General features: G+C 39.4%; 1 pseudogene; it reads right to left on the minus strand.

Moving 5' to 3' along the window:
* Nucleotides 1-10364: 10364 nt before the first annotated feature.
* LOC149991615 (ferritin heavy chain pseudogene) lies at nt 10365-10907 on the minus strand (annotated as a pseudogene).
* Nucleotides 10908-11329: the final 422 nt, after the last annotated feature.

Here is an 11329-nt window from a genome sequence, read left to right on the forward strand (position 1 = left end):
CTTCTTCTAAACAAGTCCCTTTAACATCTCATATAACAGTGGTTTGGATCTGATGAACTTCTTCAGTTTTACTTTGTCCTGGAAGCACTTTCTCTGCCCTTCTATTCTGAATGACAGCTTCACTGGATAGAGTAATCATGGTTGTAGGTTTTTACTTTTTATTACTTTGAATATTTCTTGCTAGTCCCTTCCTGTCTGCAGAGTTTCTTTTGAGAAATCAACTGATAGTCTTATTGGGACCCCTTTGTACATAATTCACTTCTTCTCTCTTGCCGCTTTTAAGATTCTCTCTTTATCCCTACTTTTTGACATTTTGATTATAATGTGTCTTGGTGTGGTTCTCCCTGGGTCCCGTTTTCTTTTTTTTCTTTTTTTTTCTTCACAACTCTTTGTGCATCCTGGACCTGTAAGCCTGTTTTCTTCTCCAAGTTAGAGAAGTTCTGCTTCATTATTTTTTCACATAATTTTTCAATTTCTAGTTCTTCTTCACCTTCTGGCAACCCTATGATTCAGATGTTGGCCCGCTTATAGCTGTTCCATAGGTTTCTGAGTCTCTCCTCATTTTCTTCACTTTTTGTTTCTTCTTTTTGCACTGGTTGACTGTTTGTTCCTTCCCTATGTTCCGATTTGCTGATTTGATCTCTGGTTTTCTTTCCCTCACCACTAGTTTCATACATGCTTTTGTTCATTTCAGCAGGACTAGCCTTCATTCCTTCTCCATCTTGTTTAAGATCTGCTGTTAGGTCTGCTAGCATTTGTATAACCAAAGCTCTGAACTGTGCCTCAGAAAGATTTTCTGTCTGCTGAGCCATTAGATTAGAGATTTGCTGTCTGGTCAGCTGTATCACCGTGATCTCTATCATGATCTGTGCCAACCTCACAGTTTTGTGTTTACCTTTCTTCTTGGGCGGGGCTGTCACACCTCCTATGCTATAGAGGGCGGAGCCCCGTGCAATCGTCACTACTGGGCAACCCTTCTCACCACACTGTGGCGTTTTGTGGGGATGGGGTGGAGGTCCAAGGTGGATTCCTGCCGTTCACTCTCTGCTGAGAGACCCGGAGCCTCCTCCTCCACCCCCACACCCTCCGGCCTTCACAGCCCAAGGCAATGAGGATCTGCCTTCACCAGCATTGGAATCGCAAGCTGACAGATCTGGTCTGCAGCCAGGGGTGGTCCCCAAGTGTTTCTCACCTCTTTTTAAATACGGGTGTCTGTGCTTACCACCATCCCACTGCCGTCGCCACAGCTGCTGCAGCCAGCACAGCTTGACCTCTCTGCCCCAGCTTCACCCCTCCTACCCATCTGGACGAGCACCACTTCTTCATAACTTCATACGTTGGACTTCCGTGTAGCTCTGTTTTCTGGAACTTCTGGTTATTTCTGGTTTTCCAGTAGATGTATTCCTTCTTAGTTGTGGAGGGAGATAGAGCGTGTCAGTCTAGGCCCCCATCTGGGCCAGAAGTCAATAGATGTGTATTTATTGCCACTTTATTGTTCATAGTTTTGATCTTTTTTTCTTAACTGAGTCCCTTTAACATTTTATATAATAATGATTTGGCTATGATGAACTCCTTTAGTTTTTTTGTCTGGAAAGTTCTTTATCTTTCTTCAATTCTAAATAATAACTTTGCTGGGTAGAGAAACCTGGCTGTAGGTCCCTGCTTTTCATGACTTTGAATATGCCTTGCACACCCCTTCTTGCCTGCAAAGTTTCTTTTGAGAAATCAGCTCACATTCTTATGGGAACTCCCCTGTAGGTAACTAACTGCTTTTCTCTTGCTGCTTTTAAGATTTTCTCTTTATCTTTCACCTTTGGTATTTTAATTGTGATGTGTCTTGGAGTGGGCCTCTGCATCCATCTTGTTTGGGACTTCCTGCACTTCCAGTAGGTGCATTCTGTCTTAGTTGTGGAGGGAGACGAAGCATGTCAGTCTACGCCTCCATCTTGGCTGGAACACTCCACTTGTTTATTTTTTATTTTGTTCCCTTTGCTTTTGGTCTCAAATCCAATAAATCATCACCAAGATTATTGTCAAAGAGCTTAGCATCTATTTTTCTTTTCTGGGAATTATGGTTTCCAGTCTTACAGTCAAGTTTCTAATCCAATTGAGTTGAATTTTATATATGGGGTAAGATAGGGGTCCAGTTTCATTCTTTGGTTTGTTACTGTCAGTTTTCCCAACACCATTTTTTGAAAGACTTTCTTTTCCCCATTGTACAGAGTGGGGCAAAAGTAATTTTACAGTTGTTCTCATGGAAAACAGTACAATAATTCATAAATAATAATACAAGAATAAACTCTTGCATACTCACAAGTACAAACCTACTTTTGCCACATGCTGCATAGTTTTACCTATTTTGTCATAAATTAATTTACTATATATGTGTTGGGTTATTTCTGGGCTCTCTGTTCTGTTCCATTGTTCTGTGTGTCTCTCTTTATGCTAATAGCATGTTGTTTTGATTACTATAGGTTCACAATACAGTTTGAAATCAGGAAGTGTGGTACTGCCAGCTTTGCTTTTCTTTCTCAAGATCACTTTGGCTATTTCGGTTCTTTTGTGGTTCCACACTTGTATTAGACTGTTTTTTCGATTTCTGTGAAAAGTGCCACTACAATTTTGATTAGGATTGCACTGAAACTGTAGATGGTTTTAGGTAGTATGGACACATTAACAATATTAATTCTCCCAATCCATGAGCATGGAATATCTGTCCATTAGTTTGTTATCTTCAATTTCTTTCATTGATGCTTTATAGTTTTCAATGTACAGCTCTTTCATGCTTTTGGTTAAATTTGTTTCTATAGATGTCATTATTTCTATTCCAACTGTAAATGGATTTTTTCCAATTTCCTTTTCAGTTAGTTTGTTGATTGTAATAGAAATGCATCTGAGTTTTGATTATTGATTTTGAGTTCTGCAGCTTGACTGAACTTTTTTGTTAGTCCTAACAGTTTTGGGTTTTGGGGTGGAGTCTTTAGGGTTTCTATGTAATATTATCTCATGTCCAAATAGGGAGTTTTAATCTTCCTTTCCAATTTGGATGCCTTTCATTTATTTTTCTAGACTGATTTCTTTGGCTAAGACTCCCAGTACTTTCTTGAATAAAGTCGTGAAAGTAGGTATCTTTGTCCAATTCAAATATTAATCCCACCCAACGCACCCTTACAGATGCACCCAGAATAATGTGTGACCATATATCTGGGAACCCAATGGCTCAGATTAGTTGACACATGAAATTAACATTCAGAGTATTATTCATAATAATTGCAGAGTCAGCAACTAAAATTTCAGTGTTAGAATCTGTGAACTCTTTGTTTTGATTTTTAATTTCCCTCATCACTTAAAAATGTCACAGAACTCATAGTTATACAACTGATATTGAGCAATAAGTTCTTACTCTGTGTCAATGATTAGCTCTCATTCATTTGTTTAATATATTTCTATTGAGCACCTTTTTAAGCCAGGTATTTTTTAGGTACTAATACAAAAACTTATCTTATAAACTCCTAATTTTTGCAGTTTTGCAGCTAAGTGCTATTTAGTGTTCCATATAATTTCTTCTTTGAAAATTAACCCATGCATTAGGCTCTATGATACATTCATAATGAAGCAGGCAATAAGTAGCAGCAGTTGGTGGTTTATCTCACTCTATATATCCACACACACATATATGTATGTGTGTATATGCACATATATGTATATGTGTGTTCATGCATATGTATGTATATATAAACAAATAATTTAATGAGGGATAGTGAAAAGTGTTATATCGATCCAAAATCAATATTATCTGTCTCTGGGCTGTTCACTCTACATTATTACAGAGACTCTGAGTTAATTTTTATTATCATCTCGCATATTTTACAGATAAATAAGTTGTGAATTTGAGTAAGTAACATGCTCTTGTAGATATGAGGGAGTGACAGTCTGATCTGGATTCCTCCCTCGGTAGTTTGGAAAGTTTGGCTACACCGTGAGCTACTTTAGGGCAAAGTCTTTTTATTGTGTTAACAGTGTCTTTCAAATAAGTGAGTTTTTTACATTTTGTGAAGTCTAATTTATCAGTTTGTTCTTTGATGGATTGTTCTCTGTGTTGTAGCTAAGGAAACTTTCCCTATCCAAAGGTCACAACAGTTTAATTTTTTTCTATTCTGCTAAAAGTTTTATAATCTTTGGTTTTACATTTAGATCTGTCATCTCTTTAAATTTAATTTTTAGATGATGTCAGATATAAATCAAAGTTTGTATTTTTATTTTTTTCCTGTGAGTATTCAATAGTTCCAGATTTCCATTTTGAAAAGTGGAGATTTCTCCACTGAATTACCTTTGTTACTTTGTAGGTGTAAGTTGCCCATATTTCTGTGGGTCCATTTCTGAACACCGTCTGTTTCACCAATTTCTCTGTGTTATATCAGTTCTGTGCTGTGTTGATTATATTTTACAATTAGTCTTGAAATTAGGCTCTATTAATCCTCCTCCTTTCTTCTTTCACAAAATTGTTTTCATTTTTATAGGACCTTTGAATTTCTGTAGGAATTTTAGAATCAGTTTGTCAGTGTCTACAAAAAAATAATAAAATAGCCTTTTGGGATTTGGTAAGGTTTCTATGGAATCTATAAAGCAGTTTTGACATAACTGACATCTTAACAATATTAAGCTTCCTGACCCATGAAAAGTTTTTCTCTCTCCATTTATTTACATATTTTTAAATATATCTCAGCAATATAGTTGTCAATGTATAGATCTTTCACACCTTTTATCTCTAGATTTTCTCTAAATATTTAATGTGCTTGATACTGTTATGAGTAGTATTATATTCTTAATTTCCAAGTTTTTTGTTAATATATAGAAATTAATTGATATTTGTATATTGATCTTGTATCAAGCAACCTTTGTAAACTCACTTTTTAATTTTAGTAGCCTTATTTATAGAGTCTGACAAATTTTCTCTATTGATAGTCATGACATCTGTTAATACAGTTTTACTTCTTTCTTTCAAATTAGAATAACTTTGTTCCTGGCCTTATAGCAGTGAAATAGTTGATGAGAAGTGATGAGAGTGGAAATTTTATTCTCATTACTGATCTTATGGGAAAAGCCATTAAGTATGATGCTAGCTTTATGTTTTTTGTACATATGCCTTTTCAGTTTAATTTCCCTTTTACTTCTAATGTTCAAAGGCTTTGTGAAAAATGCTTTGTGCCAGATACTTGGATTATGTCAAATCTTTTCTGTACCCATTGAGATGTTCATATGGCTTTTACTTTTTACCTTGTTAAAATAATAAATCACAATGATTGATTTCCAAGTGGTAATAATACCTCAAATTACTGAGACAAATCCTACTTGATCATGCTCTATTATCCTATGGATATACTGTTAGATTAGGTTTGCTAAAATACTATAAAATACGTTTGCATATATGTTTATGGGCTATATCTTATGTCTCTTTTCCTTTCATTCTTTTCCTCAGCGTTTTTTTTTTTTTTTTTTTTTCCAGGGTAATACTGTCTTCATAGAATGACTTGGGAAGTATCCCATCCTCTTCATTTTTCTGGAACTATTTGTGTAGGATTGGTATTGTTTCTTCCTTACATAATTTGTAGAAGTCATCAGTGGAGCCATCTAGGCCTGAATTTTTCTTTATGGGAAGGATTTTAACTGCAAATTCAATTTCTTTAATACATATAAGGACATTCAGATTATCTAATTTTTCCTGAATAAGTTTGGTTAGTTTGTATATTTCAAGTAATATGTTTTATCAATGTTGTCTAAAGTATTGCCATAAAGTGCCCATACTATTTTCTTGTTATCTTTTAAATGTCAGTGGAATATAGAGTGGTGTCACGTCTTCTATTGTTGATTTTTATAATTTGTATCTCTTTTCTTGTTTTTCGTTTTTTCCTCCCTAATCAGACTGGCTAGAGGATAATACATTTTATTACTCTCTTTAAGGAAAGGCGCTTTTTGTTTGTTTGTTTGTTTCTTTGATTTTGCCCATATTTATTTCTGTTTTCTATTTGATTGACTTCTCCTTCCTTACTTTGAACTATTGTTGTGCTGCCTTTATGATCTGTTCACATTAATGAAGACTTTTCCCAGCATGCATCTCAAAACTCTTCCTGCATCTCTACTCATCACCCAGTTTCAAAGCCACTTCCTTATTTTTAGGTATTTGCTACAGCAACATCCCACCTCTCAGTACCAATTTCTGTCTTAGTCCTTTCAGGCTTCTATAACAGAACACTATAAACTAGGTGGCTTATATGCAAAAGAAATGTGTTTCTCAAAGTTGTGGAGGCTGAGAAGTCCAAGTTCAAGGTACAGGCAGATTTGGTGTCCGGTCTATACACAGTCATCCTTCTGCTGGGTCCTCACATGGCAGAAGGGGTGAAGGATCCCTCTAGGGCCCCATTTATAGGGCACTAATCACATTCATTAGGGATCCACCCATATGACCCAATCACCCCTCCCCAACATCCTTATCTTCAGATACTGTCACATTGGGAATTAGGTTTCAACATGTGAATTTGGAGGCAACACAAACATTCAGCCTATAGCATGTTGACCCTCATTAGTTTTTATATATTTTATAACCTTACACTACTTTTAAAGTTACTTTTTCTTAAAACTCTAATAGACTTTTACTTATAAAAATCATATATACATTTACCCATGTAATTATCATTTCCATTATTCTTCACTCCTTTATGTAAATCAATATTTCAATCTTGTATCATTTTCCTTTAGAGAAGTAAAATATACTGCACTGTACTATGTGTTTGTTGGTGATGAATTTGTTCCTCTCTTATATGTCTAATTTTTTTCTTATTTCGTCTTATTTTTTTTTAAACATTTTATTTATTTATTTTTAGAGAGAGAAAAAGGGTAGGGGGAGAGATGGGGAGAAACATTGATGTGTGAGAGAAACATCAATCGGTTGCCTCTCATATGTGCCCCAACCAGGGACCAAACCCTCAACCGCGGTATATGCCCTGACCAGGAATCGAACCAGCGACCTTCTGCTTTATGGGTTGATGCCAGCTAACTGAGCCACACTCATCAGGGCATTTCCTTGGTTTCTTAAAGATTTTTTTAAAGATGTTTTGTCTGTGTATGGGAGACAGAAATGGTAGGGGGTTTTTTGTTTGTTTTGTTTTAGTTTTTTGTTTTTTTCTTGCAGCAATTTAAAAAAGATAGCTCCATTGCTTTCTCACTTGCTTTGTTTTGGATGAGAAGTGAAATCTCACCTTGATTTTTGTGTGTTTGGTCCTAATATGTCATTTTTCCTCTGGCTGTTTTCTTTATCATTATTGTTGCTCAACTTGATTAAATGTGACATGGTATCATTTAAAGTTTTTTCTTGTGTTTGGGGTTTCATGAACATCTTGAATTTGTGTGTTTGTAGTTTCCATAAAATTTGCATGTGTGTAGTGGGTGGGGTGAGGGGAGGTATTGCCATAAATTTTTTTCTGATAACAATCCCTTTGGTCTCTGTTTCTATGAGTCTGCTCTTTTTTATTTTGTTGTATTAGGTTCTATACATAAGTGAAACCATATAGCATTGGTCTTTCTCTGTAAGACTTATTTCACTTAGCGTATTACATTCTAGATATGTCCATGTTTTTGCAAATGGCAAGATATGGTTCTTTTTTATTGCTGTGTAATATTTCATTATATATATATATATATATATATATATATATATATATATATATATATATATATATTATACCACTCTTCTTTGTCCATTCATCAATATACAGCAACATTTATATAAATAATGTCATCCTTAGCTTGCTTAAGGAAGGCATACTGATGTTTGGTGGTTATGCATAAAAATGCTTGTGTAAAAGATTTAAATGTTTATTTTAATTCTTTAAAAGGAAAATCTTATATCAGAGAATTATATTCTATAAAACTGAAACCTGGGAAATCTAAATTTAAGAAAATAAAAACTAGAGTGTATCTGCCATGAGAACTGCTTGGGGGAATTAAAACAAGGTTATAAGATGATGAAGAACTGTGATTAAGGGAAAAGGGTGGGGTGAAACCAGTGAAAACTACTTTCATTGCAGACTCATGCCCATCCTCTGCAACACAGTAGATATTGTTATTCCTTAACTTAATCCTAACATATGGGATCCATCCATATGACATAATCACCCCGCCAACATCCATATCTTAAATACAGATATTGCTGTATCAAGCTCATCCTACTAGTGGGTAGATGATAAATGCCCATTTGGGAAAATAATACCTATTGTGCATGAATGAGTTAACATAGCAGGACTGACACCACTGCCTTTAGAAAGGCCTCCTTGTGAGGTTGGACCTTGGGCCTTGTATCTGGGAATTTTGGTTTAGGGAGTGTTCCCACTTCCCTAATTAGTAAGTGTCTCATTGTGCCTAGAGTGTGTAAACAGTATAGTTAATGCTGAACACACTTTTTGTTTTTGTTTTTTCTGTACGTACAAAGTCTTGGTAGGTGCTAAGCCAAGAGTGCCTACACACCCAGCCCTGATACAAACTTAAAACATTGAGTCTACAAAGAGCTTCACAGCCTCAGATTCATCTACATTATAGTTCCACTTGGATGCCTAGTAAACATCTCAGATTTTATGTAATATGGCATTCCCGCCCTTCTACCCCAGGTATGCCCCTGGCCAAACATTCCCAAAAGTAATAAATAACGCTACTATCAACCCAGGTATTCAATTCCAAGCACCTGAACTTAGATTATTTTCCTCATTTCACACTCTTCACCTCAGGTCCATAAGCAAAGCTTGTCAACTCACCTGATTCATCCGGAATTTGTCCACTTCACTTCACTTTCTCAGCCACCACAGTAATTCAACCCCCATTGTCTTTCACCTGGACCAAGAGCTCTTAACTGGTCTCCCAGCTTCAGCTCTCCCCACCCTCAACATTGCTCAAAGCAGTGAGTCACTGGTAACATTCAGGGGAATTTTTTCAACTTAATATTCAATATCAGAAATTGGACCTTCAGCCTTGACCTGGTATTTTTCAGTTCTCTGGAGATAATTTGGGGTTTGGGGTACAATGTTACCTTTATGGAAGAAAGAGTACAACTGAAGCAAAAAAACTGTATTGGATGTTTTGTGAGGACACTATGCATGGCCAGCATGGTGACCATGGGCAGTCCCTCCTGTGTCTATGGGAAAGCAAGCCTAAGGACCAGCTATCCTTGCTGTTGCTGAGGGTGAGTTTGTCACAGAGGTACTATGCCCAGGTGGCTTCTGGGGTCTCCATATCGCTACCCAGATATTGGTAACTGTAAGAACCCTGTTTTTAAATTGCTGCCCAATCCCATTCTCTTCACTCTTTCCCCAGGGGCAAGCACACCTATAATTTTAAGGTCAGGCTTTAAACCTTTAGCACGAACATGCATCTACATTCACCAAGCCCCACACCATCCACCTCACCCCAACCCCATATACCATATGGTTTGTAAGGGGAAGATTAATATTGCATTTTCCAGAGTCTACGGAATGCCCCCTCCCTCCATCCAGTGTCCAGAAAATACCCACTCCCTCCATCCAGGGTACCAGGGAAAACCCCTCCCTCCATCCAGTGTCTGATGGAATACCTCCTATCTCCATCCAGGGTCCAGAGAATACCATCTCCTTTTGTCCAGGGTCCAAGGAATATCCACTCCTGCCATCCAGTGTCCAGGTTATACCACCTCCATCCATCCAGTGTCCACAGAATACCCTCACCCACCATCCAGGGTGTCATGGATACTTCCTTCCTCCCTCCAGAGTCCATGGAATACCCCCTCCTTCCATCCAGGGTCCAAGGAATAGCCACTCCATCAATCCAGGTTGCTAGGGTTAGGCCATCCAAGGTGCTGGGAATACCTCCTCCCTCCATGCAGGATCCAAGAGATTACCCCCTCATTCCACACTGGGTCCCAGGCAATACCGCCTCCCTCCATCCAGGGTCCAGGGAATACCCCCTCCCTCCATCCAGGGTACCAGGGAATAGCCCCTACCTCCATCCGGGGTCCCAGGGAATACCCCCTCCTTCTATCCAGAGTCCCAGGGATACCCCCTCCCTGCATCCATGGAGATCCCAAGCTGTGCGTGTTTGGGGCACAGGTGGGTGGAGAGACTCCTGGATACCTGTTTTAAAACAAAATGCCAGGGTTTTGCACACACGAACCCATGAAAGAACTTTATTTTGTAACCAGTAGCTTTATTGGAAGAAACAGTAAAACTCAAATGTGAAAACTGAAGCGAACGTTTTGCAAGGGCCCTGTGGCAACGCTGGGCACGGTGACCAGGGGAAGCTACCCTTCCCCCCCACCCCGTGGCTATCAGGAAGGCAGTCCCGGCTCAGTTCTTACTCTCGCCCATGGTGAGCTTGTCAAAGAGTTGCTCTGCCAGGCTAACGTCTGGGGCTCCCATCTTCCGCAGGTTGGTGATATGGTCCCCCAACTCTTTGATGAACATCACTTCTCCACGCAAGTAGTTTTCTTTCAGGAAGTTACACACGTGGACATCGTTCTTCTCGGTGGCCAGGCGGTGCAGATCCAGCAGGCCCTGGTTCACTCTCTTCGCCAGGCACAAGGCGCACTCCATGGCCCTCAGGCCGCTCTCCCAGTCATCTTGCTGAGGACTCCCAATGTTGTAGAGGTGGGTGTTGCCACCACGCTGGTTCTGCAGCCACAACAGCTTCTCCGCATGTTCCCTCTCCGTGTTCGATTGATGAAGGAAGAACAGGCTGAAGTGCTTCAAGGCCACGTCTTCGCGGTCGAAGTAGAAGGCCATGGACATGTAGACGTAGGAGGCGTGCAGCTCCAGGTTGATCTGGTTGTTGACGGCGGCTTCACACTCGGGATGATAGTGCTGGTGCACGTTAGATGACGGGGTCGCCATGACTCGTAGCGTGGGTACACGGTGGGGTTACCAAAGCCAAGGCAGCACGCGAGCAGGAGCTGGAGTTGCGGGGTGAGCCTTGGAGCGTCTCTGGGGTGAGTCAGCGGCACCGCAGAGGAGCGTTCTGTTTTCGAGTGTTCGTCCGCAGGCGGCTGGCGTTCGCCTCCAAGACGGAATCAGAAGATGGAAGATGGGACCGGAAGATGGAAGTGATAATGTCTCGCGAGTTTTGGGGAGAGGGCGGAAGAGGGCTCCGTGAGGTGGGCGGGATTTTACGGGGGCCCCAGTGGGCCATGCGGCATCGGTATGTCCCAGCATCCTTTGCGGCCCGGTCAGCCGGGGAGAATCTTCCGTCAGCACCCGGTATTTCAGGTTTTAAATTTTGCGATCATATCTCTATTTTGCAAGAACTTTATCTGTCC

Source organism: Furipterus horrens, unplaced genomic scaffold (assembly GCF_987537825.1).
Source record: "Furipterus horrens unplaced genomic scaffold, mFurHor1.1.pri manual_scaffold_17, whole genome shotgun sequence".
NCBI lineage: Eukaryota > Metazoa > Chordata > Mammalia > Chiroptera > Furipteridae > Furipterus > Furipterus horrens.